General features: G+C 40.9%; 1 long non-coding RNA gene and 1 pseudogene across 2 annotated transcripts in view; both read left to right on the top strand.

The window, feature by feature from the left end:
- The first annotated feature begins 1,180 nt into the window (after positions 1-1,180).
- LOC126962123 (uncharacterized) overlaps positions 1,181-14,905 on the top strand; it is a 29,774-nt gene continuing 16,049 nt past the window's right edge. For both annotated transcript variants that reach the window (XR_007728598.1, XR_007728599.1), the window contains exon 1: positions 1,181-1,215. This is a non-coding gene — a long non-coding RNA (uncharacterized LOC126962123). The remainder of the gene's footprint in view (positions 1,216-14,905) is intronic.
- On the top strand, positions 12,728-12,798 carry LOC126963513 (uncharacterized; annotated as a pseudogene).

The following is a 14,905-nucleotide window of genomic DNA, read 5'->3' as shown; positions in this document are numbered from 1 at the left end:
CTAATAGATTCTTTCTGAGTATGATAGCAAAGACAAAGGCAGAATATTCTTAGTATATCAATAAATTCCAACGGTCATTATTTGATACTTAAAAAAAATACTTGTCTCAAGAAGCAGGGTTTTAACCACACAGCAGTTTTCACATTACTGAAAAACCCACTAGGGAGAAAGGCACTCTAGTGGATCTCTATTTACTCAATAATAAAAGTAAAATCAAATAACCATTATTTAAAAACAAAAAAGTTAAAGAAAAATTGGCAGGCAGAGAAGGGAGTCACCTTTTTCTCAATCCACTGCTTGAGAAACTATCTGATTACTGTTAGCTCCGGAATATTTTTATTTTTATTTTTATTTATTTATTTATTTATTTATTTATTTTTCATTTTATTTTTTTGAGATGAAGTCTCGCTCTGTTGCCCAGGCTGGAGTGCAGTGGTGTGATCTTGGCTCACTGCAACCTCCGCCTTCCGGGTTCCAGCGATTTTCCTGCCTCAGTCTCCTAAGTGACTGAGATTACAGGCACGTTGCCACCACACCTGACTAATTTTTGTATTTTTAGTAGAGACAGGCTCTCACCATGTTGACCAGGTTGGTCTCAAACTCCTGGCCTCAAGTGATCCACCTGCCTCCGCCTCCCAAACTAGTGGGATTACAGGTGTGAGCCATCATGCCCAACCCAGAAACATTATTATTATTATTATTATTATTATTTTACTATTTGAGATGGAGTCCTGCTCTGTAAGCCAGGCTGGAGTGCAATGGAGCAATCTTGGTTCACTGCAACCTCTGCCTCCCGGGTTCAAGCTATTCTTCTGTTTCAGCCTCCCGTGTAGCTGGGATTACAGGAGTGCGCCACCATGCCCGGTTAATTTTTTTTTTTTTTTTTGTATTTTTAGTAGAGACAGGGTTTCACCATGTTGGCCAGGCTGGTCTCAAACTCCTGATCTCAGGTGATCCACCCACCTCAGCCTCCCAAAGTGCTGGGATTACAGACATGAGCCACCATGCTCAGCTGGAAATATTATTTTTAAAACAACTTTTAGATAAAAACCCACATAATAGTGACTAGTATTTATTGAGCCCTTAGTATGTCCCAGTCACTGTTCTAAGAATTTTACATGTATTCACTTAGTTCAACCTCACAATCCCTTTATGACATAGGTACTATTATTATCACCACTTTACAGATGAAGAGACTGAAGCATAGAATATACAGTAAGTGGCAGGGCAGAAACTTGAATCTAAGACAGTCTTGTTCCAGAGAACACACTCTTTTTTTTTTTTTTTTTTTTTTTTTGAGAGGGGGTCTCATTATGTTGCCCAGGCTTGAGTGCAGTATTACTCACTGCAGCCTTCACCTCCCAGGCTCACGCAGTTCTCTCACCTGAGTCTCCCAAGTAGCCTGGACCACAGGTGCAAGCCATATGCTTGGCTATTTTTTAAAGCATTTGTGGAGACAAGGTCTTGCTATGTTTCTCAGGCTGATCTCAAACTTCTGGGCTCAAGTGATTCTCCTGCCTCAACCTCCCAAAGTGCTGGGGTTACAGGCCACCATGCCCCACCAAGGACATACTCTTAATTGGTATGTCATACCTACTGCCTTTTTCAGTCTAAAGACTTGCCTGGGAAGAAAGTAAATTCCATTTGGTCTCATGAATACATCTTGAGATCTATTCTCAAGATCTATTGTGATGAAGATGAATCTAATTCATGTCGATTCTGAAGATCTTTTAGTGCTTTTTCTGAGTGAAATTTCTAGGACCCATCTGGAAACCTTGTCAGTTAAAAAGAGAGTGTATTAATCTATAAATATTGTATTTATCCAGTTGAGAGAGATCAATCATTAATTGTTTGAATACCTAAGTGAACTGTAGTAAGCATATTTGCGAAGATTAGAAAGTGGGGTCTTGGGCTAGTCATGGTGGCTCATACCTGTAATCCCAGCCCTTTGGCAGGCTGAGGCAGGAGGATTGCTTGAGCCCAGGAGTTCAAGACCAGTCTGGGCAACATCATGAGACCCTGTCTCAAGAAAAAGAAATTTACAAAAAAGAAAGTGGGATTTTAATACATAAAGTTCTTAGCATGCTAGAGTTTCAACAACCCACATTTTATCAAGCTAACACATAATTAACATCACACAAAAGCATAGAGTGACTTAAATTTCAGTGCACAATAATAGCAGTGAACTGTGCTGGAGTGTCTGTATATTACTTACATTTAAATTACACCACTGATAATGAAGTTTTGCACGCAAAACCATCTTAAAAACCTCTGTAAGAACTTTACCATGTGGGATCTAGTTTGACACTTACGATCACTTCGCTCCCACTATACAGGCAATACCACTGAGTTCAGAGATGTTTTGTAACTTTAAAATTGTTTATATTTCTCCTCATTTTATAAATTATAACTGAGAGTTTTGCATATATAATCTGTGTGTGTGTGTATGTGTGTGTGTGTGTGTGTGTGTGTGTGTGTGTGTGTGTGTTTTGTTTGTTTTTGGGATGAGATCTTGTTCTGTCACTCAGGTTGGAGTGTAGTGGTGTGATCATGACTCACTTCAGCCTCTACCTCCCAGACTCAAGCAATCCTGCCATCTCAGCATTCTGAATAACCAGGAATACAGGTGTGTACCACCATGCCTTGCTAATTTTTTAATTTTTTTGTAGAGATGAGGTCTGAGTTGCCCAGGTTGGTCTTGAACTCCTGGGCTCAAGCGATTCTTCTGTCTTGGCCTCCCAAAGTGCTGGGATTACAGGTGTGAGCCACCGTGCCCAGCTTTAATAAATTTCTACATCCACAGGCATAATAAAAGTGAAAATGGAGATTGACTTGCTGACACATTGGTGTCAGTGTTGTTGAAGCTTGTGCATAAGCAGCAGTTCCCACCAGGAGTCCAGGATGAGAGACATGGAGATTTAGAGCTATTTTTAATATTTGCAAAAGATGAATAAAACCATAGTTTCATAAGGTTATACAAACTAGTTAAATACCAATTCCTTTGCTTGGAATATGTTAACAGTGTGGTTATCACCCCGGTAATTCACTATGAGCTCTCCAGAAAGGCATTCATTCGTCTTTCTTGGGGCAATGCTCAGTGCGTACCAAGCATACGGTAGGGAGTAAACAGTTATTTCGCGCAGTGACTGCATGCCAACAGATGCTCTCATTGGCTGCTGATGACATCATAGAGACGTCTGGGGTTTATTAGATCAACCAGGTGGTTAGAGTGTTATGACATGCTAGAGTTTTAACAACCCAAGTTTTATCAATTTAACACACAATTAACATCATACATAAGCATTGAGAGATTGTTAAATTTTAGTGGGCAATAATAGTTGTGAATGGTCCTAAAGTGCCTGTATATTACTTACATACTTGTTTGTTGGTATCAACTAACATTTTATTTATTAGCATGACATTAAAACAATGACACTGATATGTGCAATTTTAACAATATTTATTTATTTATTTTGAAACCGACGTATGAGACTGGCTGGTTTTTTTTTTTTGTTTTGTTTTTTGTTTTTTGTATTTTTGATAGAGATGGGGTTTCACCATGTTTTCAAGGCTGATCTCAAACTCCTGGGCTCAAGCAATCCACCTACTTCAGCCTCTTAAAGTTCTAGGATTACAGGCGTGAGCCACCATGCCCAGTCTGATATGTGCAATTTTTATATTGTTAAACTTTTGATAAGGGATAAAAGACTACACATTGAGTGCAGGGTACTCTGCCCAGGTGATGGGTGCACCACAATCTCAGAAATCACCACTAAAGAACTTAATCATGTAACCAAACATGACTTGTTCCTCAAAAACCTATTAAAATAAAAAAGAAAGAAAGAATGAAGGGAAAAAAGCAATTAAAAAGCTTTTGATAATTATTTTTACCTGATAAATGGATGGCTTGATTTTGCAAGAGAAAAAAGAGATACACAGTTGAAAGAAATGCCTTCCAATATATGCATTTTAGCCAGAAGAACTCTTTCAAAGGAGTCCAATTCACTGGGAAAGCTAATGAAAGGAATTTCCATCAAGGACGGAAAAGGAGCCTTTGGTGGTGAAAGGTGGTAAAAATCCAGGAGTAGAAGGGGGAAAAAAAAAAAATATATATATATATATATATATGCACACATATATACACACATATACATACACACATTTATATATAAGCATATGCTCTCTCTCTATATATAGCATATAAATACACACACACACACACACACACACACACACAGACTATACCATTCCCCTTTAGTCCCCTCCCCCACCCCTACCTGTCCCATTTCCCCAGCCTAACTGCATAGTTGAATGCAGCTTTACCAGGGTTCTCTGAAACTCAAGCATAACAAACAAGGAGAAATCTTGTTTCCTGTGGCCATTACTCAAGGTAGGTGGAGGGGCCCTAAAAGTCAGGAAAAGGTGATAGGATACTGGCAAGGCAGGACTCTGGCATTCCTGGGTCCATTCACCAAATAACCTTCAAAATTTCTTTTTTAACCATCTAAAGTACTTTGCATTTCTCTGTAAATCTCTAAATACTGAAATACTGAGCCTTAACTTTCAAACCAGGAGGTGGCTTAAACTCAATTTGGGGAAAAAGGAATCTGCTTTGAGAATAGAACGCCAGTTTATTTTCTTCTTCCTTCTTTTTTTAAGTTAAAAACAATTTTTTTTTTTTTTTTTTTTTTTTTGTAGAGATAAGGTCTCACTATGTTGCCCAGGCTGGTCTCACACTCCTGGGCTCAAGCAATCCACCTGCCTCTGCTTCCCAAAGTGCTAGGATTACAGGAATGAGCCACCACCCCAGCCTAATTTATATTTATCTATATTTATATTTGTCTATATTTTTCAAAGGTTCCAAATACCAAATTACAAATACCAAAATATGTAGGTATTGCCTTTGTCATCAGAGAGCAAAACAAGAAAACTTATTTTTTAAATGATATACTATAGAACAGGGAAATAGGCAAACATCTTCACAGCAGTTTGGGAACAGTTGAAATTCAAACTTTGGAGGCCAAATTGTCATTGCCACTAAGAGTAATGTTACAGTAAGATTAAGTGTGGTTTACAAAGTGCTTTTATGTACCTTTTCCAGTGTACATTAATAGTTACAAGCGGCATGTTCCTCCCCACAGCCAGATTACTATCTAAATGCTAGCTTCCTGGATATATAAGAGAGATGTGAGGAAACCAGGGAATATGAATTCCCCCTGACATGGTTTGGGTTTGTGTCCCCACCGAAATCTCACATGGAATTGTAATCCCCAGTGTTGGAGGAGGGGTCTAGTGGGAGGTGATTGAATCATGGAAGACTCCCTATTGCTGTTCTTAAGATAGTGAGTTCTCACGAGATCTGGTTGTTTAAAAGTGTGCGGCACTGACGGGCACGGTGGCTCACGCCTGTAATCCCAGCACTTTGGGAGGCCGAGGCAGATGGATCACGAGGTCAGGAGATCGAGACCATCCTGGCTAACACAGTGAAACCCCGTCTGTACTAAAAATACAAAAAATTATCCGGGCGTGGTGGCGGGCGGCTGTAGTCCCAGCTACTCGGGAGGCTGAGGCAGGAGAATGGCGTGAACCCGGGAGACAGAGCTTGCAGTGAGCCGAGGTCGCGCCACTGCACTCCAGCCTGGGCGACAGAGCCAGACTCCATCTCAAAAAATAAATAAATAAATAAAAATAAAAGTGTGCGGCACCTTCCACTTTGCCCTCTTCCTCCTTCTCAAGCAGTGTAAGACGTGCCAGCTTCGCCTTTGTCTTCCACTATGATTGTAAGTTTCCTGAGGCCTCCCCAGTCATGCTTCCTGTATAGCTTGTGGAACTATGAGTCGATTAAACGTCTTTTTTTTTTTTTTTTAATTACCCAGTCTCAGGTAGTTCTTTACAGCAATGCAAGAACAGACTAATACACCCCTCATATTCATTTATTTATTCAGAAAACCTTGAACATTCACCATATTCCAGATAAAGCTATGAACTTCGAATAAAGTAGAGAACAGGATAGACATGGTCTCTGTTCTCTGAAAGGTTACCTGCTAGTTGAGCGGTTGCAAGGAAAAGTAAACAGATAAAATAATTGAAACATCTATTACATGCTCTGAGGAGGTCAGTTCCCTCCAGCCAAAGACCACCAGGAACACACCTGTAGTTAAAGAAGTTGGATTATTGCTCGTTGCATCAAGAACACACACCATATAGAATTGTGGGTTGTGTCACTAAGAGGGTGTTGGAAAGAATCTGGTTGGAAGAAGCGAGCTGGATGATTTTGGAGGAAGGCCTAAGGTCATGGTGGTTTGCCCTAAATTAGGTAACTGTCAGAAAGAGGGGACAATTCTATGACTGGGCCTAGAAGCAGCAGTCACTCATTTTTATTTATTTTATTTTATTGTTATTATTTTTAGAGTCAGGGTCTTGCTCTGTCACCCAGGCTGCAGTGCAGTGATGTAATCATAACTCACTGTGGCCTCAAAGTCCTAGGCTCAAGCAATTCTCCCACCTCAACCTCCTGAGTAGCTGTGACCACAGACACTATTCCCAGCTGCAGTCACTCATTTAACAAGAGAGGAGAAAAAGTCTGGTGTTTTGTGGATCGTACAGTGGCCTTGCTTTTGTAATTGCTTAAACAAACTTATGAAATAGGCTTATTTTGTCTCATTCTGTCATGGTCTCAGGTTAACCTTGTCAGAGTTTGCTATCTGTGAGATCATCTATGTCTAAGAGCAGGGAAACAGAGCCCAGCTGTTGCTGCCAGGACAGCTTCTGAAAGCCAGGGACTCCTCTTTGTATAAAGCTCCTCCCTTACAGCTGATGCTAACTTTTTTTTTTTTTTTTTTTTTTGAGACAGGATCTCATCCTGTCACCCAGGATGGAGTGCAGTGGTGCTATTTACAGCTCACAGCAGCCTCAGCCTCCAAAACTGAAGGGATCCTCTCATCTCAGCCCCACAAGTAGCTGGGACTGCTGACGTGCACCACCATACCCAGCTAATTCTTGTATTTTTGATAGAGGCGGAATCTCACTATATTGTCCATGCTGGTCTCGAATTCCTGGGCTCAAGAGATCCTCCTGCCTTGGCCTCCCAAAGTGCTTGGATTACAGACACGAGCCACTGCTCCCAGTCCTATTTTATGTTATTTTTTCCTGTGATTCAGAATCAGTTGTGGCCAGGCATGGTGGATTGCTTGAGCCCAGGAGTTCAAGACAAAAAATAATAATAATTAGCCCAGGCTGGTGGCATGTACCTGTGGTCCCAGCTACTCGGGAGGCTGAGGTGGGAGGGTTGCTTGAGCCTGGGAGATGGAGGCTACAGTGAGCTATGATTGCACCACTCACTGCATTCCAGTGTGGGCAATAGAGCAAGACCCTGTCTCAAAAAAAAAATAAAAATAAAAACAAAAAAACAAAAGCAACAGACAAAACAAAACAAACACAAATAAAATAAGTGAAATAAAGTCCTCTCTCAGCCAAGCTGTGACATTCCCTTCTGTACCCGACAAGACAATACTTGCATGTTTAGTGACCGAGCATTTGCTCTATGTAAGTAGTCAATAAGTAGTTTTGAGGATCATCTATTTATAGCTAACAGTAACACAGGCCCCAGATGCTCCCAATAAACAGAAGCAAATGCCAGTCCTGTGACTAGAGATGATGACAGTTATGATATTGGCAGCAGTTGGAAATGATGGTTTTGAAAACAGTAAAAAAATCACGAAGTGTGTTCTATTTTTTTCATCCCCTCACCCTACCTGAATTCACTGCCTGCAGCTTTCTATTGTAATTCGAAACAACTATATTAGGAATATGTTTGTGTGCTGTAGATGCTGTCTTGAATACCATGGCAACTGTGTGCTCTTAGAGTCAAACATTTTGTCTAGATTATACATTTAGAATTTTTAAAAATGATATTTAGAAACAATGGGTATATTTCTGTAATAGCTTTAGACGTGGAATTCTTGCTCAGAGACACAAAGTTAAGCTTAAGTGAAAGAAGGGTGGGAGATCAGGAACTGACAATGCTCAGGAGGAAAAGCTTAGTTTCCAATAATGGAAGGCTTGCAAACATTCTTTTTTCTTGTAATCTCAACAGTTTGAGAGGTCGGGGCGGGAAGATCGCTTGAACCCAGGAGTTCAAGACCAGTCTGGGCAACATAGTGAGACTCTGCCTCCACAAAATAAATAAATAAATAAATTAGTCAAGTGGGATAGTACAAGCCTGAAGTCCCAGCCACTCAGTAGGGTGAGGTGGGAGGATCCCTTGAGCTTTGGAGGTCAAGGCTGCAGTGAGCCGAGATTGCACCACTGCACTCCAGCCTGGGTAACAGAGTGAAACTCTATCTCAAAATTTATATATATATTTTTATAGGAATGGGGTCTTGCTATGTTGCCCAGGCTGGTATCAAACTCCTGAGCTCAAGTGATCCTCCCACCTCAGCCTCCCAAGTAGCTGGGAGTGCAGTTGTGCACTACTGCACCTAGTTCACAATCGTCCTCTTGTTGGCAGGTACACAATTCCAATGTATACAAGCACAGAGAGGAATGGAAAAACAACTGGCTTGTGAGTCAGGAAGTCCTGCTCAGGCTTCCTGGCTCTACTGCTAAGTGTGTGACCAAGAGTTTTGTGCCTTAGTTTCCCTATTTGGATGATCAAGTTGTTCTAGAGATCTCCAAGGTCCATGCAGCTTTATGCTTGTGAAATGAGGCTCTCTCTTCCTGAGGCCATGCATACTTGAGAGCCCTTCCCTTGTATTTCCTTATACGTAAAGCAGGAGTTCAAGCTTAGAGTTATAACAAACTTTAGTTTAGACTCTGACTCTTCCCACCTATTTGCTATGTGTCCTTGGGAAAGTTCTTTATTTGTGAAATGGTTCTTATAATAGTAACCACCTCATAGGGTTGTTGGGAGGATTGACATGAGTTTAATATTAGTATCTAGCTCATATGTTACACAGATTATATGAGACAATACGCACACAATTTGTTTAGTACTGTGCTTGGCCCGTCAAAAGCAATCAGTAAATGTCAACAAATATAAATAACAACCTTAAAGGACATTTTTCCCTTTTGAGCGCCTTTGGTGTAACTCACAGCCAGCCAGCATTATGGAATTAAAACAGACAAATTATTTTTTTAAATCCCCTTATGCTAATCTTTAATTTAATTTTTTTTGACACAGGATCTCACTGTTACCCAGACTGATCTCCAACTCTTGGCCTCAAGCCATCCTCCCGAATCAGCCTCCCAAAGTGCTGGGATTACAGGCATGAGCCATCCGACCTGATCAGGAAATCCTGGGATACAAAGTGTCCCAAGTAAAATAGTAATTCAGATGCACATTTCTTGAATAATCATGACACAATTTAACATCTGTTCCCTGGGACTAACTGGTTCATGCCACTAACCCTCACCACACTGGGATTTTTCAGGCCTGGATTTCAGGTTAAGAGGGCTTTCTGCATAACTATCTAAAAAATACTGTGCCCAGGTCTAAGCCTTTGGGGAGAATTGCCTCTGGTCAGTGAAAGTTTACCTGCCCGCCCCTCCAGCTTTTCACTCTGTATCTTAATCTTATTATTTAGTTTATCTAAAAGGAGCTGTCTCTTAGTATTGCTTTCCTATAGGTGACTTACACATACAGATGCAGTTATATTTGCATGTTTTGGCCTCAGTTGTATACTGCCTATTAATCAGCTATCATAGCAGTAGCTACTAAACCCATATTAACATCAGAGTTACTTCTGATCCCTCTGAATTTAGTTTAAGAAGATGATTTGGGCTGGCTACAGTGGTTCAAGCCTGTAATCCCAGCACTTTGGGAGGCCGAGGTGGCTGAATCACAAGGTCAGGAATTCGAGACCAGCCTGACCAACATGGTGAAACCCCATCTCTACTAAAAGTACAAAAATTAGCCGGGCATGGTGGCAGGCGCCTGTAATCCCAGCTACTCAGGAGGCTGAGGCAGGAGAATCTCTTGAACCTGGGAGACAGAGGTTGCAGTGAGTCGAGATTGTGCCATTGCACTCCAGCCTGGGTGACAGAGGGAGACTCTGTCTCAAAAACAAAAAAAGAAAAAAGAAAAAAGAAGATGATTTGGTAGGGCACAGTGGCTCACACCTGTAATCCTGCACTTTGGGAGACCAAGTTGGAGGGATCATTTGAGGCCAAGAATTTGAGACCAGTCTGGGCAACATAATGAGACCCTCATCTCAAAACAATAAAAAATGACAATTAGAAATTAAAATAATAAAACAAATAGCTTGGTAATTCCAGCTATTAGGGATGGTGAGGCAGGAGGATCGCTTGAGGCCAGGAACTATGGGTTGCAGTGAGCTATGATTTCACCACTGCACTCCAGCCTGGGCAACCTGTGAGTGAGACTCTATCTCAATTGAAAAAAAAAAAAAGACAATTAGAAATGTGCTATGTACATATATATCCAGCCACAAAATTATAAGTAATCATTAAAAATTCCAACATTTTAAACCGGGCATAGTGGTACACACCTATAGTCCCAGCTACTTGGGAGGCTGAGGCAGGAGGATGCTTGAGCCCAGAAGTTCAAGGATGAAGCCTGTGAATAACCATGGCACTCCAGCCTGAGCAACATAGCAAGACTCTCCCTCTAATTTAAGTAAGAAATAAGTATCCTAAGTGATAGTACTTCATAATCCCATCCAGAGATAATATCCCTATTAATGTCTTCTAAATTTTCTCTATATGTGTTCTATACATACTTCTTCATTGAAATGGGATAATAATTAAAATCATTTGAATATTTTGTCATTGGTTTCTTTTGTAATTTTATTTTATTTTATTATTTTTTATTTTTTGGAATCTAGGCCTTTTTCTGTCACTCAGGTTGGAGTGCAGTGGTGCGATCACAGCTCACTGCAGCCTCAGTCTCTTGGGCTCAAGTGATCCTCCCACTTCAGCCTTTTATTTTTTTGTAGAGAGGGGGTCTCACTCTGATATACAGGCTGGCCTCGAATTCCTGAACTCAAGTGATCCTCCTTTTTTTGGCTTCCTGAAGTGCTGGGATTAGAGGCTTTGTAATTTTAAATTAAACGTGTAATAGTCAAAAACTGTGTGATTCATATTTTGATAATTATGTTTCCAACTGGCATATAGACATTCTAAGAGTCCTCCAAAGCTGGGACTGCAGCTGTCTTGGTCACCAGTAGTATGTCCCCAGAACCCAGCCCCCCACACAGCAGGTACTCAATAAATATATGTCAGCTGAATGTTGAGCGTATGAATGACTAAATAACAAAAATGCTACAGATTTCTCAGTGTCTTTCTGGGATAATTCTTCTTATTATTATTATTTTCGATGACTTCACTTCCAATGATATAAAATAATTCTTAAGTATAGTTGCTTGATCAAATTCATGAACATTTTACATTTTTATAGAGAGCTCCAAATTGATCTGTGAGGAGTTTATACTAATTTGTACTCCATCAACAGTGAATTAGAGAGCCTAGTTTCCCACACTTTCCAAAACATGTGGAATTGTACAACAAAATACATATGACTAAAGAGAGGATTATTTTGAAACTCGATTTGTTACATCTCTGTAATTGTGAGATGACAAATGTTATTTTTGTTTTTGGAGGGAAGGTTGGGAAAGATAAAAATAGAGTCCCCTTTAAATGGGAGATTTAGGTCTATCGTACTTTGCGATAGTTTCAAAAATCGTTTGATCTTGGATATAGCTCAAATATGGATTGTCATATGTATATGGTATACTGTTGCAGTTGCTCAAGTTTTTCCTCAAAAAACTTAAATTACATAGTAAATGTTTAAAACTCCTTGTGGAAGTATAACGTAACACAGAAAAGGGCATATATTGTAAGTCTTTGTTCCAGTGAATTTTCACACACTGAATGTATTTATGGAGCTGGCACCCAGAACAAGAAACTGAATATTCTTAGTACCCCAGAAACCCACTGAATAAGTTCTCATTTATACAGGTATCTGTCTCGATTACATCCGAAAATTGATCGTATGTATAGCAGTAATAATAGTAATGTACATTTTCTATTAATATATTTAAGTCACATTTGTATATACTTACATGTGTATTGTGTAGGGATTCATATTGAAGTTTTTCTGTGGAATTTCTCTCATCATTATACAACGTGTTTTAAAGACAGGTCAGTAGAAATACATAGAAGATCCCTCATGTCACGCATAGCTAAAATTAAAATCACTGATTACTCTGCACATTCTTAGAGGTTTCCAGATAGTGCTGAACACCAACCATGCAAGTCATAGAAACAGCTGAGGATTCCATGTAATACTCAGTGACGAGGGTGATTCAGGCCCATGGCTATTATTAGAGCAAGCAAGTGCTAAACAGACTACTAAATAACGCCCTTGGAAGAGGGGAAGAAAGTGAATCTGAGTATCTGGCCCTTAATCTCTCCAAACTGTACCAGTCCCAATCCAAATGTCACGTCAGTCCCTATTCCCGTTGCTCTTGGCCTTGGACTCTGCATGTCTGCTGCCAAGGCAGAGTCGAGCTCCATGTGGCTGTGTCTATGAGTGACCTGGGCTCACCTCTCTTCGTCAAGTGCTTCTCTAGGAAGAAAGGGAGAGATGTGTGCCACGGTCAAGAAACAGTTCAGAGACTCCAGTAGGCACATTTCTCAGATCTTTTGTCACATTTTACTGTGACTTCAATTGAAATTGTCTTATTGGGCTTTTTAAAAAGTGCCAGAGATCCTTTGGTAGTTCATAAGCATGAATGACTGGGTATTCACGCACATGTGTGAGATGTGCCACCCTGGCAGGTGTAGTGGCTCCCACCTGTAATCCCTGCACTGTGGGAGGCTGAGGCAGGAGGATGGCTTGAGCCCAGGAGTTTGAGCCCAGCCTCGGCAACAAACTGAGAACTTGTCTCTACAAAGAATATAAAAATTAGCCAGACGTGATGGTATGCACCTGTGGTCCCAGCTGTATAGGAGGCAGAAGTGGGAGGATCCCTTGACCCAGGAGGTGGGGGTTGCAGTGAGCCATGATCTCATCACTGTACTCCAGCCTGGGCAACAGAGCTAGACTCTGTCTAAGAAAAAAAAAAGAAAGAGACCTACCACCCTTGAACCTTGTTATGACATCAGCACATTAGCTGTCTGACATGAAAGAAAAGAAAGAAAGTGCCAGAAACAACACAATAGTTGTACGATTTTGTGTGGGTGATAATTGCATTTTACATTTGAAGGCCCAAGTCCGAAAGGTGAGCACCAGCCATACAAATGGAATCAAAGCCGAAGCTAACACAACTCTCTCCAGTGAAAAATAAAATCAGTCGCACAACGAGACAAACTGGTATAATGTGAAATACATTTCAGCTTTGTCCCCAGTTCCTGACATGGAGCGCCTAAATGCCTTGTAATTGCCCAAGCGATAATGGTGATAGGTGCATCTTCTGTTAGAATATTTGGTGCTTGTAGAAAGTTGTTGAACACCTCCGAATTTCCTGAGTGATAGGAAACTCACCACTGCTGGGTGTTTTTTGAGACAGGGTCTTGCTCTGCCACTCAGGCTGGAGTGCAGTGGCACAAACAGCTCCCTGCAGCCTGGAACTCCCAGGCTTAAGTGATATTCCCACCTAAACCTGCCAAGTAGCTGGGACAACAGGTGCACATCACCACACCTGGCTAATTTTATTTATTTATTTATTTTAATTTTTTTATTTTTTTAGAGACAAGGTCTCACCATGTTCCCCAGGCTGGTCTTGAACTCCTAGGCTCAAGCGATCATCTCACCTCGGCCTCCCATAATACTGGGGTTACAGGCATAAGCCACTTTGCCTGGCCCCCCAAGCACTTTTGATCACACCTGAGTTTATGCTAATTAGGTGACTTATGACGGGGTCCTTAGATAGCTTCAAGATGGGGCTAATCAGTCGCTAGAAAGAACAAGTGATTAGAGGACTAAAGTATCAGAACATTCAGCTGCTCCCACCAACTGTAAAGTATAAGAACATTCGGCCCCTCCCACCAACCTCCAGCAAAAGGGTCATCAGGGGCACTGGAGATTAAACTCCATAAAAACTCTGGGACAATGGAAGCTCTGCTTTCTCTCCTCCAAAACTCACCCTCTGCATCTCTTCATCTGTATGCTTGGTAATATCCTTTATAAGAAACTGGTAAACCCAAGTGTTTCTCTGAGTTCTGGGAGCTGTCCTAGCAAGTTAGTTGAACCCAAGTGGGGACTGTTGGAGCTCTGGTTTGTGGCAATTGAGTCAGAATGGGTGGCCTGTACTTGAGATTCTAAAGAAGCGGTTGTCTTTGGGGACTGAGACCTCACCCTGTGGGCTCTGACACTGCCTCTAGGTAGATAGTGTCAGAATTGAATTGAATTATAGGACACCCAGTTGGTTGGTGTGTTGGGAAAAACCTATGTCTGGTCACAGAACTGTGTTCTATGTTTCATTGAGCAGGTGAGTAGAAAGGAAAAAAGTATTTGTTTTTCCCTTAATGCAGAAAAATTTTTAAAAATAATTCTAAATGTACCAAATAATTACAAATTTCACCTTTTTTTGTTTTTGAGACAGATTCTCGTTCTGTCTCCCAAGCTGCAGTGCAGTGGCGTGATAATGGCTTACTACAACCTGAACTCTCAGGCTCACGCAGTCTTCCCACCTCAGCCTGCCCTGAGGAGCTGGGACCACAGGCAGGTGCCACCACACCGGGCTAATAAAATTTCACTTTCACTCAGCAACATTCAGAATCTCAGTAAATCAGAGAAATAATTTAAAATAGAATGAAGTTCAATGTAAGTTTGAGGCACAACACTTGGAGAAAATCATCAACTTGGTGGGTGACATTTTTGTGTAGTTTTCTAATTTTATCCTTATAATGGTACAGTGATTTAGTTACTGCTATTACTGCCGTC

This window comes from Macaca thibetana, chromosome 9, assembly GCF_024542745.1.
Source record: "Macaca thibetana thibetana isolate TM-01 chromosome 9, ASM2454274v1, whole genome shotgun sequence".
Taxonomy (NCBI): Eukaryota; Metazoa; Chordata; class Mammalia; order Primates; family Cercopithecidae; genus Macaca; species Macaca thibetana.
The sequence above is the reverse complement of the archived record's forward strand: the minus strand, read 5'-3'. Positions and strand labels throughout refer to the sequence as shown.